The following is an 18,120-nucleotide window of genomic DNA, read 5'->3' as shown; positions in this document are numbered from 1 at the left end:
TGACCTCACACACCCTCACACAACCTCAAATGACCTTACACAACCTCACAGGACCTTACACACCCTCAAACTCACACAACCTCAAACAACCTCACACACCCTCACACAACCTCAAACAACCTTAACCAACCTCACACACCCTCACACAACCTCACATGACCTAACACACCCTCAAACTCACACAACCTCAAACAACCTCACACACCCTCACACACCCTCACACAACCTCACATGACCTCACACACCCTCACACAACCTCAAATGACCTTACACAACCTCACATGACCTAACACACCCTCAAACTCACGCAACCTCAAACAACCTCACACACCCTCAAACAACCTTAACCAACCTCACACACCCTCACACACCCTCACACAACCTCACATGACCTCACACACCCTCACACAACCTCAAATGACCTTACACAACCTCACATGACCTCAAACAACCTCAAACTCACACAACCTCACACAACCTCACACAACCTCAAACAACCTTAACCAACCTCACACACCCTCACACAACCTCACATGACCTCACACACCCTCACACTACCTCAAATGACCTTACACAACCTCACATGACCTTACACACCCTCAAACTCACACAACCTCAAACAACCTCACACACCCTCACACAACCTCAAACAACCTTACACAACCTCATATGACCTCAAACACCCTCAAACTCACACAACCTCACACAACCTCACACAACCTCAAACAACCTTAACCAACCTCACACACCCTCACACAACCTCACATGACCTCACACACCCTCACACAACCTCAAATGACCTTACACAACCTCACATGACCTCAAACACCCTCAAACTCACACAACCTCAAACAACCTCACACAACCTCACATGACCTCACACACCCTCACACAACCTCAAATGACCTTACACAACCTCAAATGACCTTACACACCCTCAAACTCACACAACCTCAAACAACCTTAACCAACCTCACACACCCTCACACAACCTCACATGACCTCACACACCCTCACACAACCTCAAATGACCTTACACAACCTCACATGACCTCAAACACCCTCAAACTCACACAACCTCACACAACCTCACACAACCTCACATGACCTCACACACCCTCACACAACCTCAAATGACCTTACACAACCTCACATGACCTTACACACCCTCAAACTCACACAACCTCAAACAACCTCACACACCCTCACACAGCCTCAAACAACCTTACACAACCTCATATGACCTCAAACACCCTCAAACTCACACAACCTCACACAACCTCACACAACCTCAAACAACCTTAACCAACCTCACACACCCTCACACAACCTCACATGACCTCACACACCCTCACACAACCTCAAATGACCTCACACACCCTCACACAACCTCAAATGACCTTACACAACCTCACATGACCTCAAACACCCTCAAACTCACACAACCTCACACAACCTCACACAACCTCAAACAACCTTAACCAACCTCACACACCCTCACACAACCTCACATGACCTCACACACCCTCACACACCCTCAAACAACCTTACACAACCTCATATGACCTCAAACACCCTCAAACTCACACAACCTCACACACCCTCACACAACCTCACATGACCTCACACACCCTCACACACCCTCAAACAACCTTACACAACCTCATATGACCTCAAACACCCTCAAACTCACACAACCTCAAACAACCTCACACACCCTCACACAACCTCAAACAACCTTACACAACCTCATATGACCTCAAACACCCTCAAACTCACACAACCTCACACAACCTCAAACAACCTTACACAACCTCATATGACCTCAAACACCCTCAAACTCACACAACCTCACACAACCTCACACAACCTCAAACAACCTTACACAACCTCATATGACCTCAAACACCCTCAAACTCACACAACCTCACACACCCTCACACACCCTCACACAACCTCACATGACCTCACACACCCTCACACAACCTCAAATGACCTTACACAACCTCACATGACCTAACACACCCTCAAACTCACACAACCTCAAACAACCTCACACACCCTCAAACAACCTTAACCAACCTCACACACCCTCACACAACCTCAAACAACCTTACACAACCTCATATGACCTCAAACACCCTCAAACTCACACAACCTCACACAACCTCACACAACCTCAAACAACCTTAACCAACCTCACACACCCTCACACAACCTCACATGACCTCACACACCCTCACACAACCTCAAATGACCTTACACAACCTCAAACTCACACAACCTCACACAACCTCACACAACCTCAAACAACCTTAACCAACCTCACACACCCTCACACAACCTCACATGACCTCACACACCCTCACACAACCTCAAATGACCTTACACAACCTCACATGACCTTACACACCCTCAAACTCACACAACCTCAAACAACCTCACACACCCTCACACAACCTCAAACAACCTTACACAACCTCATATGACCTCACACACCCTCAAACTCACACAACCTCAAACAACCTCACACACCCTCACACAACCTCAAACAACCTTACACAACCTCATATGACCTCAAACACCCTCAAACTCACACAACCTCACACAACCTCACACAACCTCAAACAACCTTAACCAACCTCACACACCCTCACACAACCTCACATGACCTCACACACCCTCACACAACCTCAAATGACCTTACACAACCTCACATGACCTCAAACACCCTCAAACTCACACAACCTCAAACAACCTCACACAACCTCACATGACCTCACACACCCTCACACAACCTCAAATGACCTTACACAACCTCAAATGACCTTACACACCCTCAAACTCACACAACCTCAAACAACCTTAACCAACCTCACACACCCTCACACAACCTCACATGACCTCACACACCCTCACACAACCTCAAATGACCTTACACAACCTCACATGACCTCAAACACCCTCAAACTCACACAACCTCACACAACCTCACACAACCTCAAACAACCTTAACCAACCTCACACACCCTCACACAACCTCACATGACCTCACACACCCTCACACAACCTCAAATGACCTTACACAACCTCACAGGACCTTACACACCCTCAAACTCACACAACCTCAAACAACCTCACACACCCTCACACAACCTCAAACAACCTTAACCAACCTCACACACCCTCACACAACCTCACATGACCTAACACACCCTCAAACTCACACAACCTCAAACAACCTCACACACCCTCACACACCCTCACACAACCTCACATGACCTCACACACCCTCACACAACCTCAAATGACCTTACACAACCTCACATGACCTAACACACCCTCAAACTCACACAACCTCAAACAACCTCACACACCCTCAAACAACCTTAACCAACCTCACACACCCTCACACACCCTCACACAACCTCACATGACCTCACACACCCTCACACAACCTCAAATGACCTTACACAACCTCACATGACCTCAAACAACCTCAAACTCACACAACCTCACACAACCTCACACAACCTCAAACAACCTTAACCAACCTCACACACCCTCACACAACCTCACATGACCTCACACACCCTCACACTACCTCAAATGACCTTACACAACCTCACATGACCTTACACACCCTCAAACTCACACAACCTCAAACAACCTCACACACCCTCACACAACCTCAAACAACCTTACACAACCTCATATGACCTCAAACACCCTCAAACTCACACAACCTCACACAACCTCACACAACCTCAAACAACCTTAACCAACCTCACACACCCTCACACAACCTCACATGACCTCACACACCCTCACACAACCTCAAATGACCTTACACAACCTCACATGACCTCAAACACCCTCAAACTCACACAACCTCAAACAACCTCACACAACCTCACATGACCTCACACACCCTCACACAACCTCAAATGACCTTACACAACCTCAAATGACCTTACACACCCTCAAACTCACACAACCTCAAACAACCTTAACCAACCTCACACACCCTCACACAACCTCACATGACCTCACACACCCTCACACAACCTCAAATGACCTTACACAACCTCACATGACCTCAAACACCCTCAAACTCACACAACCTCACACAACCTCACACAACCTCACATGACCTCACACACCCTCACACAACCTCAAATGACCTTACACAACCTCACATGACCTTACACACCCTCAAACTCACACAACCTCAAACAACCTCACACACCCTCACACAGCCTCAAACAACCTTACACAACCTCATATGACCTCAAACACCCTCAAACTCACACAACCTCACACAATCTCACACAACCTCAAACAACCTTAACCAACCTCACACACCCTCACACAACCTCACATGACCTCACACACCCTCACACAACCTCAAATGACCTCACACACCCTCACACAACCTCAAATGACCTTACACAACCTCACATGACCTCAAACACCCTCAAACTCACACAACCTCACACAACCTCACACAACCTCAAACAACCTTAACCAACCTCACACACCCTCACACAACCTCACATGACCTCACACACCCTCACACACCCTCAAACAACCTTACACAACCTCATATGACCTCAAACACCCTCAAACTCACACAACCTCACACACCCTCACACAACCTCACATGACCTCACACACCCTCACACACCCTCAAACAACCTTACACAACCTCATATGACCTCAAACACCCTCAAACTCACACAACCTCAAACAACCTCACACACCCTCACACAACCTCAAACAACCTTACACAACCTCATATGACCTCAAACACCCTCAAACTCACACAACCTCACACAACCTCAAACAACCTTACACAACCTCATATGACCTCAAACACCCTCAAACTCACACAACCTCACACAACCTCACACAACCTCAAACAACCTTACACAACCTCATATGACCTCAAACACCCTCAAACTCACACAACCTCACACACCCTCACACACCCTCACACAACCTCACATGACCTCACACACCCTCACACAACCTCAAATGACCTTACACAACCTCACATGACCTAACACACCCTCAAACTCACACAACCTCAAACAACCTCACACACCCTCAAACAACCTTAACCAACCTCACACACCCTCACACAACCTCAAACAACCTTACACAACCTCATATGACCTCAAACACCCTCAAACTCACACAACCTCACACAACCTCACACAACCTCAAACAACCTTAACCAACCTCACACACCCTCACACAACCTCACATGACCTCACACACCCTCACACAACCTCAAATGACCTTACACAACCTCAAACTCACACAACCTCACACAACCTCACACAACCTCAAACAACCTTAACCAACCTCACACACCCTCACACAACCTCACATGACCTCACACACCCTCACACAACCTCAAATGACCTTACACAACCTCACATGACCTTACACACCCTCAAACTCACACAACCTCAAACAACCTCACACACCCTCACACAACCTCAAACAACCTTACACAACCTCATATGACCTCACACACCCTCAAACTCACACAACCTCACACAACCTCAAACAACCTTAACCAACCTCACACACCCTCACACACCCTCACACAACCTCACATGACCTAACACACCCTCAAACTCACACAACCTCAAACAACCTCACACACCCTCACACACCCTCACACAACCTCACATGACCTCACACACCCTCACACAACCTCAAATGACCTTACACAACCTCACATGACCTAACACACCCTCAAACTCACACAACCTCAAACAACCTCACACACCCTCAAACAACCTTAACCAACCTCACACACCCTCACACAACCTCAAACAACCTTACACAACCTCATATGACCTCAAACACCCTCAAACTCACACAACCTCACACAACCTCACACAACCTCAAACAACCTTAACCAACATCACACACCCTCACACAACCTCACATGACCTCACACACCCTCACACAACCTCAAATGACCTTACACAACCTCACATGACCTTACACACCCTCAAACTCACACAACCTCAAACAACCTCACACACCCTCACACAACCTCAAACAACCTTACACAACCTCATATGACCTCACACACCCTCAAACTCACACAACCTCACACAACCTCAAACAACCTTAACCAACCTCACACACCCTCACACACCCTCACACAACCTCACATGACCTAACACACCCTCAAACTCACACAACCTCAAACAACCTCACACACCCTCACACACCCTCACACAACCTCACATGACCTAACACACCCTCAAACTCACACAACCTCAAACAACCTCACACACCCTCAAACAACCTTAACCAACCTCACACACCCTCACACACCCTCACACAACCTCACATGACCTCACACACCCTCACACAACCTCAAATGACCTTACACAACCTCACATGACCTAACACACCCTCAAACTCACACAACCTCAAACAACCTCACACACCCTCAAACAACCTTAACCAACCTCACACACCCTCACACAACCTCAAACAACCTTACACAACCTCATATGACCTCAAACACCCTCAAACTCACACAACCTCACACAACCTCACACAACCTCAAACAACCTTAACCAACCTCACACACCCTCACACAACCTCACATGACCTCACACACCCTCACACAACCTCAAATGACCTTACACAACCTCACATGACCTTACACACCCTCAAACTCACACAACCTCAAACAACCTCACACACCCTCACACAACCTCAAACAACCTTACACAACCTCATATGACCTCACACACCCTCAAACTCACACAACCTCACACAACCTCAAACAACCTTAACCAACCTCACACACCCTCACACACCCTCACACAACCTCACATGACCTAACACACCCTCAAACTCACACAACCTCAAACAACCTCACACACCCTCAAACAACCTTAACCAACCTCACACACCCTCACACAACCTCAAACAACCTTACACAACCTCATATGACCTCAAACACCCTCAAACTCACACAACCTCACACAACCTCACACAACCTCAAACAACCTTAACCAACCTCACACACCCTCACACAACCTCACATGACCTCACACACCCTCACACAACCTCAAATGACCTTACACAACCTCACATGACCTTACACACCCTCAAACTCACACAACCTCAAACAACCTCACACACCCTCACACAACCTCAAACAACCTTACACAACCTCATATGACCTCACACACCCTCAAACTCACACAACCTCACACAACCTCAAACAACCTTAACCAACCTCACACACCCTCACACACCCTCACACAACCTCACATGACCTAACACACCCTCAAACTCACACAACCTCAAACAACCTCACACACCCTCAAACAACCTTAACCAACCTCACACACCCTCACACAACCTCAAACAACCTTACACAACCTCATATGACCTCAAACACCCTCAAACTCACACAACCTCACACAACCTCACACAACCTCAAACAACCTTAACCAACCTCACACACCCTCACACAACCTCACATGACCTCACACACCCTCACACAACCTCAAATGACCTTACACAACCTCAAACTCACACAACCTCACACAACCTCACACAACCTCAAACAACCTTAACCAACCTCACACACCCTCACACAACCTCACATGACCTCACACACCCTCACACAACCTCAAATGACCTTACACAACCTCACATGACCTTACACACCCTCAAACTCACACAACCTCAAACAACCTCACACACCCTCACACAACCTCAAACAACCTTACACAACCTCATATGACCTCACACACCCTCAAACTCACACAACCTCACACAACCTCAAACAACCTTAACCAACCTCACACACCCTCACACAACCTCACACAACCTCACATGACCTAACACACCCTCAAACTCACACAACCTCAAACAACCTCACACACCCTCACACACCCTCACACAACCTCACATGACCTCACACACCCTCACACAACCTCAAATGACCTTACACAACCTCACATGACCTAACACACCCTCAAACTCACACAACCTCAAACAACCTCACACACCCTCAAACAACCTTAACCAACCTCACACACCCTCACACAACCTCAAACAACCTTACACAACCTCATATGACCTCAAACACCCTCAAACTCACACAACCTCACACAACCTCAAACAACCTCAAACAACCTTAACCAACATCACACACCCTCACACAACCTCAAATGACCTTACACAACCTCAAACTCACACAACCTCACACAACCTTACACAACCTCAAACAACCTTAACCAACCTCACACACCCTCACACAACCTCACATGACCTCACACACCCTCACACAACCTCAAATGACCTTACACAACCTCACATGACCTTACACACCCTCAAACTCACACAACCTCAAACAACCTCACACACCCTCACACAACCTCAAACAACCTTACACAACCTCACATGACCTCACACACCCTCACACAACCTCAAATGACCTTACACAACCTCACATGACCTAACACACCCTCAAACTCACACAACCTCAAACAACCTCACACACCCTCAAACAACCTTAACCAACCTCACACACCCTCACACAACCTCAAACAACCTTACACAACCTCATATGACCTCAAACACCCTCAAACTCACACAACCTCACACAACCTCACACAACCTCAAACAACCTTAACCAACCTCACACACCCTCACACAACCTCACATGACCTCACACACCCTCACACAACCTCAAATGACCTTACACAACCTCACATGACCTTACACACCCTCAAACTCACACAACCTCAAACAACCTCACACACCCTCACACAACCTCAAACAACCTTACACAACCTCATATGACCTCACACACCCTCAAACTCACACAACCTCACACAACCTCAAACAACCTTAACCAACCTCACACAACCTCACATGACCTAACACACCCTCAAACTCACACAACCTCAAACAACCTCACACACCCTCAAACAACCTTAACCAACCTCACACACCCTCACACAACCTCAAACAACCTTACACAACCTCATATGACCTCAAACACCCTCAAACCCACACAACCTCACACAACCTCACACAACCTCAAACAACCTTAACCAACCTCACACACCCTCACACAACCTCACATGACCTCACACACCCTCACACAACCTCAAATGACCTTACACAACCTCAAACTCACACAACCTCACACAACCTCAAACAACCTTAACCAACCTCACACACCCTCACACAACCTCACATGACCTCACACACCCTCACACAACCTCAAATGACCTTACACAACCTCACATGACCTTACACACCCTCAAACTCACACAACCTCAAACAACCTCACACACCCTCACACAACCTCAAACAACCTTACACAACCTCATATGACCTCACACACCCTCAAACTCACACAACCTCACACAACCTCAAACAACCTTAACCAACCTCACACACCCTCACACAACCTCACACAACCTCACATGACCTAACACACCCTCAAACTCACACAACCTCAAACAACCTCACACACCCTCACACACCCTCACACAACCTCACATGACCTCACACACCCTCACACAACCTCAAATGACCTTACACAACCTCACATGACCTAACACACCCTCAAACTCACACAACCTCAAACAACCTCACACACCCTCAAACAACCTTAACCAACCTCACACACCCTCACACAACCTCAAACAACCTTACACAACCTCATATGACCTCAAACACCCTCAAACTCACACAACCTCACACAACCTCAAACAACCTCAAACAACCTTAACCAACATCACACACCCTCACACAACCTCACATGACCTCACACACCCTCACACAACCTCAAATGACCTTACACAACCTCACATGACCTTACACACCCTCAAACTCACACAACCTCAAACAACCTCACACACCCTCACACAACCTCAAACAACCTTACACAACCTCATATGACCTCAAACACCCTCAAACTCACACAACCTCAAACAACCTCACACACCCTCACACAACCTCAAACAACCTTACACAACCTCATATGACCTCACACACCCTCAAACTCACACAACCTCACACACCCTCACACAACCTCAAATGACCTTACACAACCTCACATGACCTAACACACCCTCAAACTCACACAACCTCAAACAACCTCACACACCCTCAAACAACCTTAACCAACCTCACACACCCTCACACAACCTCACATGACCTCACACACCCTCACACAACCTCAAATGACCTTACACAACCTCACATGACCTAACACACCCTCAAACTCACACAACCTCAAACAACCTCACACACCCTCAAACAACCTTAACCAACCTCACACACCCTCACACAACCTCAAACAACCTTACACAACCTCATATGACCTCAAACACCCTCAAACTCACACAACCTCACACAACCTCACACAACCTCAAACAACCTTAACCAACCTCACACACCCTCACACAACCTCAAATGACCTTACACAACCTCACATGACCTAACACACCCTCAAACTCACACAACCTCAAACAACCTCACACACCCTCAAACAACCTTAACCAACCTCACACACCCTCACACAACCTCACATGACCTCACACACCCTCACACAACCTCAAATTACCTTACACAACCTCAAATGACCTTACACAACCTCACATGACCTCAAACACCCTCAAACTCACACAACCTCACACAACCTCACACAACCTCAAATAACCTTAACCAACCTCACACACCCTCACACAACCTCACATGACCTCACACACCCTCACACAACCTCAAATGACCTTACACAACCTCACATGACCTTACACACCCTCAAACTCACACAACCTCAAACAACCTCACACACCCTCACACAACCTCAAACAACCTTACACAACCTCATATGACCTCAAACACCCTCAAACTCACACAACCTCACACAACCTCACACAACCTCAAACAACCTTAACCAACCTCACACACCCTCACACAACCTCACATGACCTCACACACCCTCACACAACCTCAAATGACCTTACACAACCTCACATGACCTTACACACCCTCAAACTCACACAACCTCAAACAACCTCACACACCCTCACACAACCTCAAACAACCTTAACCAACCTCACACACCCTCACACAACCTCACATGACCTAACACACCCTCAAACTCACACAACCTCAAACACCCTCACACACCCTCACACAACCTCACATGACCTCACACACCCTCACACAACCTCAAATGACCTTACACAACCTCACATGACCTAACACACCCTCAAACTCACACAACCTCAAACAACCTCACACACCCTCAAACAACCTTAACCAACCTCACACACCCTCACACACCCTCACACAACCTCACATGACCTCACACACCCTCACACAACCTCAAATGACCTTACACAACCTCAAACTCACACAACCTCACACAACCTCATATGACCTCACACACCCTCAAACTCACACAACCTCAAACAACCTCACACACCCTCAAACAACCTTAACCAACCTCACACACCCTCACACAACCTCACATGACCTCACACACCCTCACACAACCTCAAATGACCTTACACAACCTCACATGACCTAACACACCCTCAAACTCACACAACCTCAAACAACCTCACACACCCTCAAACAACCTTAACCAACCTCACACACCCTCACACAACCTCAAACAACCTTACACAACCTCATATGACCTCAAACACCCTCAAACTCACACAACCTCACACAACCTCACACAACCTCAAACAACCTTAACCAACCTCACACACCCTCACACAACCTCAAATGACCTTACACAACCTCACATGACCTAACACACCCTCAAACTCACACAACCTCAAACAACCTCACACACCCTCAAACAACCTTAACCAACCTCACACACCCTCACACAACCTCACATGACCTCACACACCCTCACACAACCTCAAATGACCTTACACAACCTCACATGACCTTACACACCCTCAAACTCACACAACCTCAAACAACCTCACACACCCTCACACAACCTCAAACAACCTTACACAACCTCATATGACCTCAAACACCCTCAAACTCACACAACCTCACACAACCTCACACAACCTCAAACAACCTTAACCAACCTCACACACCCTCACACAACCTCACATGACCTCACACACCCTCACACAACCTCAAATGACCTTACACAACCTCACATGACCTTACACACCCTCAAACTCACACAACCTCAAACAACCTCACACACCCTCACACAACCTCAAACAACCTTAACCAACCTCACACACCCTCACACAACCTCACATGACCTAACACACCCTCAAACTCACACAACCTCAAACACCCTCACACACCCTCACACAACCTCACATGACCTCACACACCCTCACACAACCTCAAATGACCTTACACAACCTCACATGACCTAACACACCCTCAAACTCACACAACCTCAAACAACCTCACACACCCTCAAACAACCTTAACCAACCTCACACACCCTCACACACCCTCACACAACCTCACATGACCTCACACACCCTCACACAACCTCAAATGACCTTACACAACCTCAAACTCACACAACCTCACACAACCTCATATGACCTCACACACCCTCAAACTCACACAACCTCACACAACCTCACACAACCTTAACCAACCTCACACACCCTCACACACCCTCACACAACCTCACATGACCTCACACACCCTCACACAACCTCAAATGACCTTACACAACCTCACATGACCTAACACACCCTCAAACTCACACAACCTCAAACAACCTCACACACCCTCACACAACCTCAAACAACCTTACACAACCTCATATGACCTCACACACCCTCAAACTCACACAACCTCACACAACCTCACACAACCTCAAACAACCTTAACCAACCTCACACACCCTCACACAACCTCACATGACCTCACACACCCTCACACAACCTCAAATTACCTTACACAACCTCAAATGACCTTACACAACCTCACATGACCTCAAACACCCTCAAACTCACACAACCTCACACAACCTCACACAACCTCAAACAACCTTAACCAACCTCACACACCCTCACACAACCTCCCATGACCTCACACACCCTCACACAACCTCAAATGACCTTACACAACCTCACATGACCTTACACACCCTCAAACTCACACAACCTCAAACAACCTCACACACCCTCACACAACCTCAAACAACCTTACACAACCTCATATGACCTCAAACACCCTCAAACTCACACAACCTCACACAACCTCACACAACCTCAAACAACCTTAACCAACCTCACACACCCTCACACAACCTCACATGACCTCACACACCCTCACACAACCTCAAATGACCTTACACAACCTCACATGACCTTACACACCCTCAAACTCACACAACCTCAAACAACCTCACACACCCTCACACAACCTCAAACAACCTTAACCAACCTCACACACCCTCACACAACCTCACATGACCTAACACACCCTCAAACTCACACAACCTCAAACAACCTCACACACCCTCACACACCCTCACACAACCTCACATGACCTCACACACCCTCACACAACCTCAAATGACCTTACACAACCTCACATGACCTAACACACCCTCAAACTCACACAACCTCAAACAACCTCACACACCCTCAAACAACCTTAACCAACCTCACACACCCTCACACACCCTCACACAACCTCACATGACCTCACACACCCTCACACAACCTCAAATGACCTTACACAACCTCAAACTCACACAACCTCACACAACCTCATATGACCTCACACACCCTCAAACTCACACAACCTCACACAACCTCACACAACCTTAACCAACCTCACACACCCTCACACACCCTCACACAACCTCACATGACCTCACACACCCTCACACAACCTCAAATGACCTTACACAACCTCACATGACCTTACACACCCTCAAACTCACACAACCTCAAACAACCTCACACACCCTCACACAACCTCAAACAACCTTACACAACCTCATATGACCTCAAACACCCTCAAACTCACACAACCTCAAACAACCTCACACACCCTCACACAACCTCAAACAACCTTACACAACCTCATATGACCTCACACACCCTCAAACTCACACAACCTCACACACCCTCACACAACCTCAAATGACCTTACACAACCTCACATGACCTAACACACCCTCAAACTCACACAACCTCAAACAACCTCACACACCCTCAAACAACCTTAACCAACCTCACACACCCTCACACAACCTCAAACAACCTTACACAACCTCATATGACCTCAAACACCCTCAAACTCACACAACCTCACACAACCTCAAACAACCTTAACCAACCTCACACACCCTCACACAACCTCAAATGACCTTACACAACCTCCCATGACCTAACACACCCTCAAACTCACACAACCTCAAACAACCTCACACACCCTCAAACAACCTTAACCAACCTCACACACCCTCACACAACCTCACATGACCTCACACACCCTCACACAACCTCAAATGACCTTACACAACCTCACATGACCTAACACACCCTCAAACTCACACAACCTCAAACAACCTCACACACCCTCAAACAACCTTAACCAACCTCACACACCCTCACACAACCTCAAACAACCTTACACAACCTCATATGACCTCAAACACCCTCAAACTCACACAACCTCACACAACCTCACACAACCTCAAACAACCTTAACCAACCTCACACACCCTCACACAACCTCAAATGACCTTACACAACCTCACATGACCTAACACACCCTCAAACTCACACAACCTCAAACAACCTCACACACCCTCAAACAACCTTAACCAACCTCACACACCCTCACACAACCTCACATGACCTCACACACCCTCACACAACCTCAAATTACCTTACACAACCTCAAATGACCTTACACAACCTCACATGACCTCAAACACCCTCAAACTCACACAACCTCACACAACCTCACACAACCTCAAATAACCTTAACCAACCTCACACACCCTCACACAACCTCACATGACCGCACACACCCTCACACAACCTCAAATGACCTTACACAACCTCACATGACCTTACACACCCTCAAACTCACACAACCTCAAACAACCTCACACACCCTCACACAACCTCAAACAACCTTACACAACCTCATATGACCTCAAACACCCTCAAACTCACACAACCTCACACAACCTCACACAACCTCAAACAACCTTAACCAACCTCACACACCCTCACACAACCTCACATGACCTCACACACCCTCACACAACCTCAAATGACCTTACACAACCTCACATGACCTTACACACCCTCAAACTCACACAACCTCAAACAACCTCACACACCCTCACACAACCTCAAACAACCTTAACCAACCTCACACACCCTCACACAACCTCACATGACCTAACACACCCTCAAACTCACACAACCTCAAACACCCTCACACACCCTCACACAACCTCACATGACCTCACACACCCTCACACAACCTCAAATGACCTTACACAACCTCACATGACCTAACACACCCTCAAACTCACACAACCTCAAACAACCTCACACACCCTCAAACAACCTTAACCAACCTCACACACCCTCACACACCCTCACACAACCTCACATGACCTCACACACCCTCACACAACCTCAAATGACCTTACACAACCTCAAACTCACACAACCTCACACAACCTCATATGACCTCACACACCCTTAAACTCACACAACCTCAAACAACCTCACACACCCTCAAACAACCTTAACCAACCTCACACACCCTCACACAACCTCACATGACCTCACACACCCTCACACAACCTCAAATGACCTTACACAACCTCACATGACCTAACACACCCTCAAACTCACACAACCTCAAACAACCTCACACACCGTCAAACAACCTTAACCAACCTCACACACCCTCACACAACCTCAAACAACCTTACACAACCTCATATGACCTCAAACACCCTCAAACTCACACAACCTCACACAACCTCACACAACCTCAAACAACCTTAACCAACCTCACACACCCTCACACAACCTCAAATGACCTTACACAACCTCACATGACCTAACACACCCTCAGACTCACACAACCTCAAACAACCTCACACACCCTCAAACAACCTTAACCAACCTCACACACCCTCACACAACCTCACATGACCTCACACACCCTCACACAACCTCAAATTACCTTACACAACCTCAAATGACCTTACACAACCTCACATGACCTCAAACACCCTCAAACTCACACAACCTCACACAACCTCACACAACCTCAAATAACCTTAACCAACCTCACACACCCTCACACAACCTCACATGACCTCACACACCCTCACACAACCTCAAATGACCTTACACAACCTCACATGACCTTACACACCCTCAAACTCACACAACCTCAAACAACCTCACACACCCTCACACAACCTCAAACAACCTTACACAACCTCATATGACCTCAAACACCCTCAAACTCACACAACCTCACACAACCTCACACAACCTCAAACAACCTTAACCAACCTCACACACCCTCACACAACCTCACATGACCTCACACACCCTCACACAACCTCAAATGACCTTACACAACCTCACATGACCTTACACACCCTCAAACTCACACAACCTCAAACAACCTCACACACCCTCACACAACCTCAAACAACCTTAACCAACCTCACACACCCTCACACAACCTCACATGACCTAACACACCCTCAAACTCACACAACCTCAAACACCCTCACACACCCTCACACAACCTCACATGACCTCACACACCCTCACACAACCTCAAATGACCTTACACAACCTCACATGACCTAACACACCCTCAAACTCACACAACCTCAAACAACCTCACACACCCTCAAACAACCTTAACCAACCTCACACACCCTCACACACCCTCACACAACCTCACATGACCTCACACACCCTCACACAACCTCAAATGACCTTACACAACCTCAAACTCACACAACCTCACACAACCTCATATGACCTCACACACCCTCAAACTCACACAACCTCACACAACCTCACACAACCTTAACCAACCTCACACACCCTCACACACCCTCACACAACCTCACATGACCTCACACACCCTCACACAACCTCAAATGACCTTACACAACCTCACATGACCTAACACACCCTCAAACTCACACAACCTCAAACAACCTCACACACCCTCACACAACCTCAAACAACCTTACACAACCTCATATGACCTCACACACCCTCAAACTCACACAACCTCACACAACCTCACACAACCTCAAACAACCTTAACCAACCTCACACACCCTCACACAACCTCACATGACCTCACACACCCTCACACAACCTCAAATTACCTTACACAACCTCAAATGACCTTACACAACCTCACATGACCTCAAACACCCTCAAACTCACACAACCTCACACAACCTCACACAACCTCAAACAACCTTAACCAACCTCACACACCCTCACACAACCTCACATGACCTCACACACCCTCACACAACCTCAAATGACCTTACACAACCTCACATGACCTTACACACCCTCAAACTCACACAACCTCAAACAACCTCACACACCCTCACACAACCTCAAACAACCTTACACAACCTCATATGACCTCAAACACCCTCAAACTCACACAACCTCACACAACCTCACACAACCTCAAACAACCTTAACCAACCTCACACACCCTCACACAACCTCACATGACCTCACACACCCTCACACAACCTCAAATGACCTTACACAACCTCACATGACCTTACACACCCTCAAACTCACACAACCTCAAACAACCTCACACACCCTCACACAACCTCAAACAACCTTAACCAACCTCACACACCCTCACACAACCTCACATGACCTAACACACCCTCAAACTCACACAACCTCAAACAACCTCACACACCCTCACACACCCTCACACAACCTCACATGACCTCACACACCCTCACACAACCTCAAATGACCTTACACAACCTCACATGACCTAACACACCCTCAAACTCACACAACCTCAAACAAC

The sequence above is a fragment of the Borostomias antarcticus genome, assembly GCF_949987555.1.
Source record: "Borostomias antarcticus genome assembly, chromosome: 13".
Lineage (NCBI taxonomy): Eukaryota > Metazoa > Chordata > Actinopteri > Stomiiformes > Stomiidae > Borostomias > Borostomias antarcticus.
Note: the sequence above shows the minus strand (reverse complement) of the source record.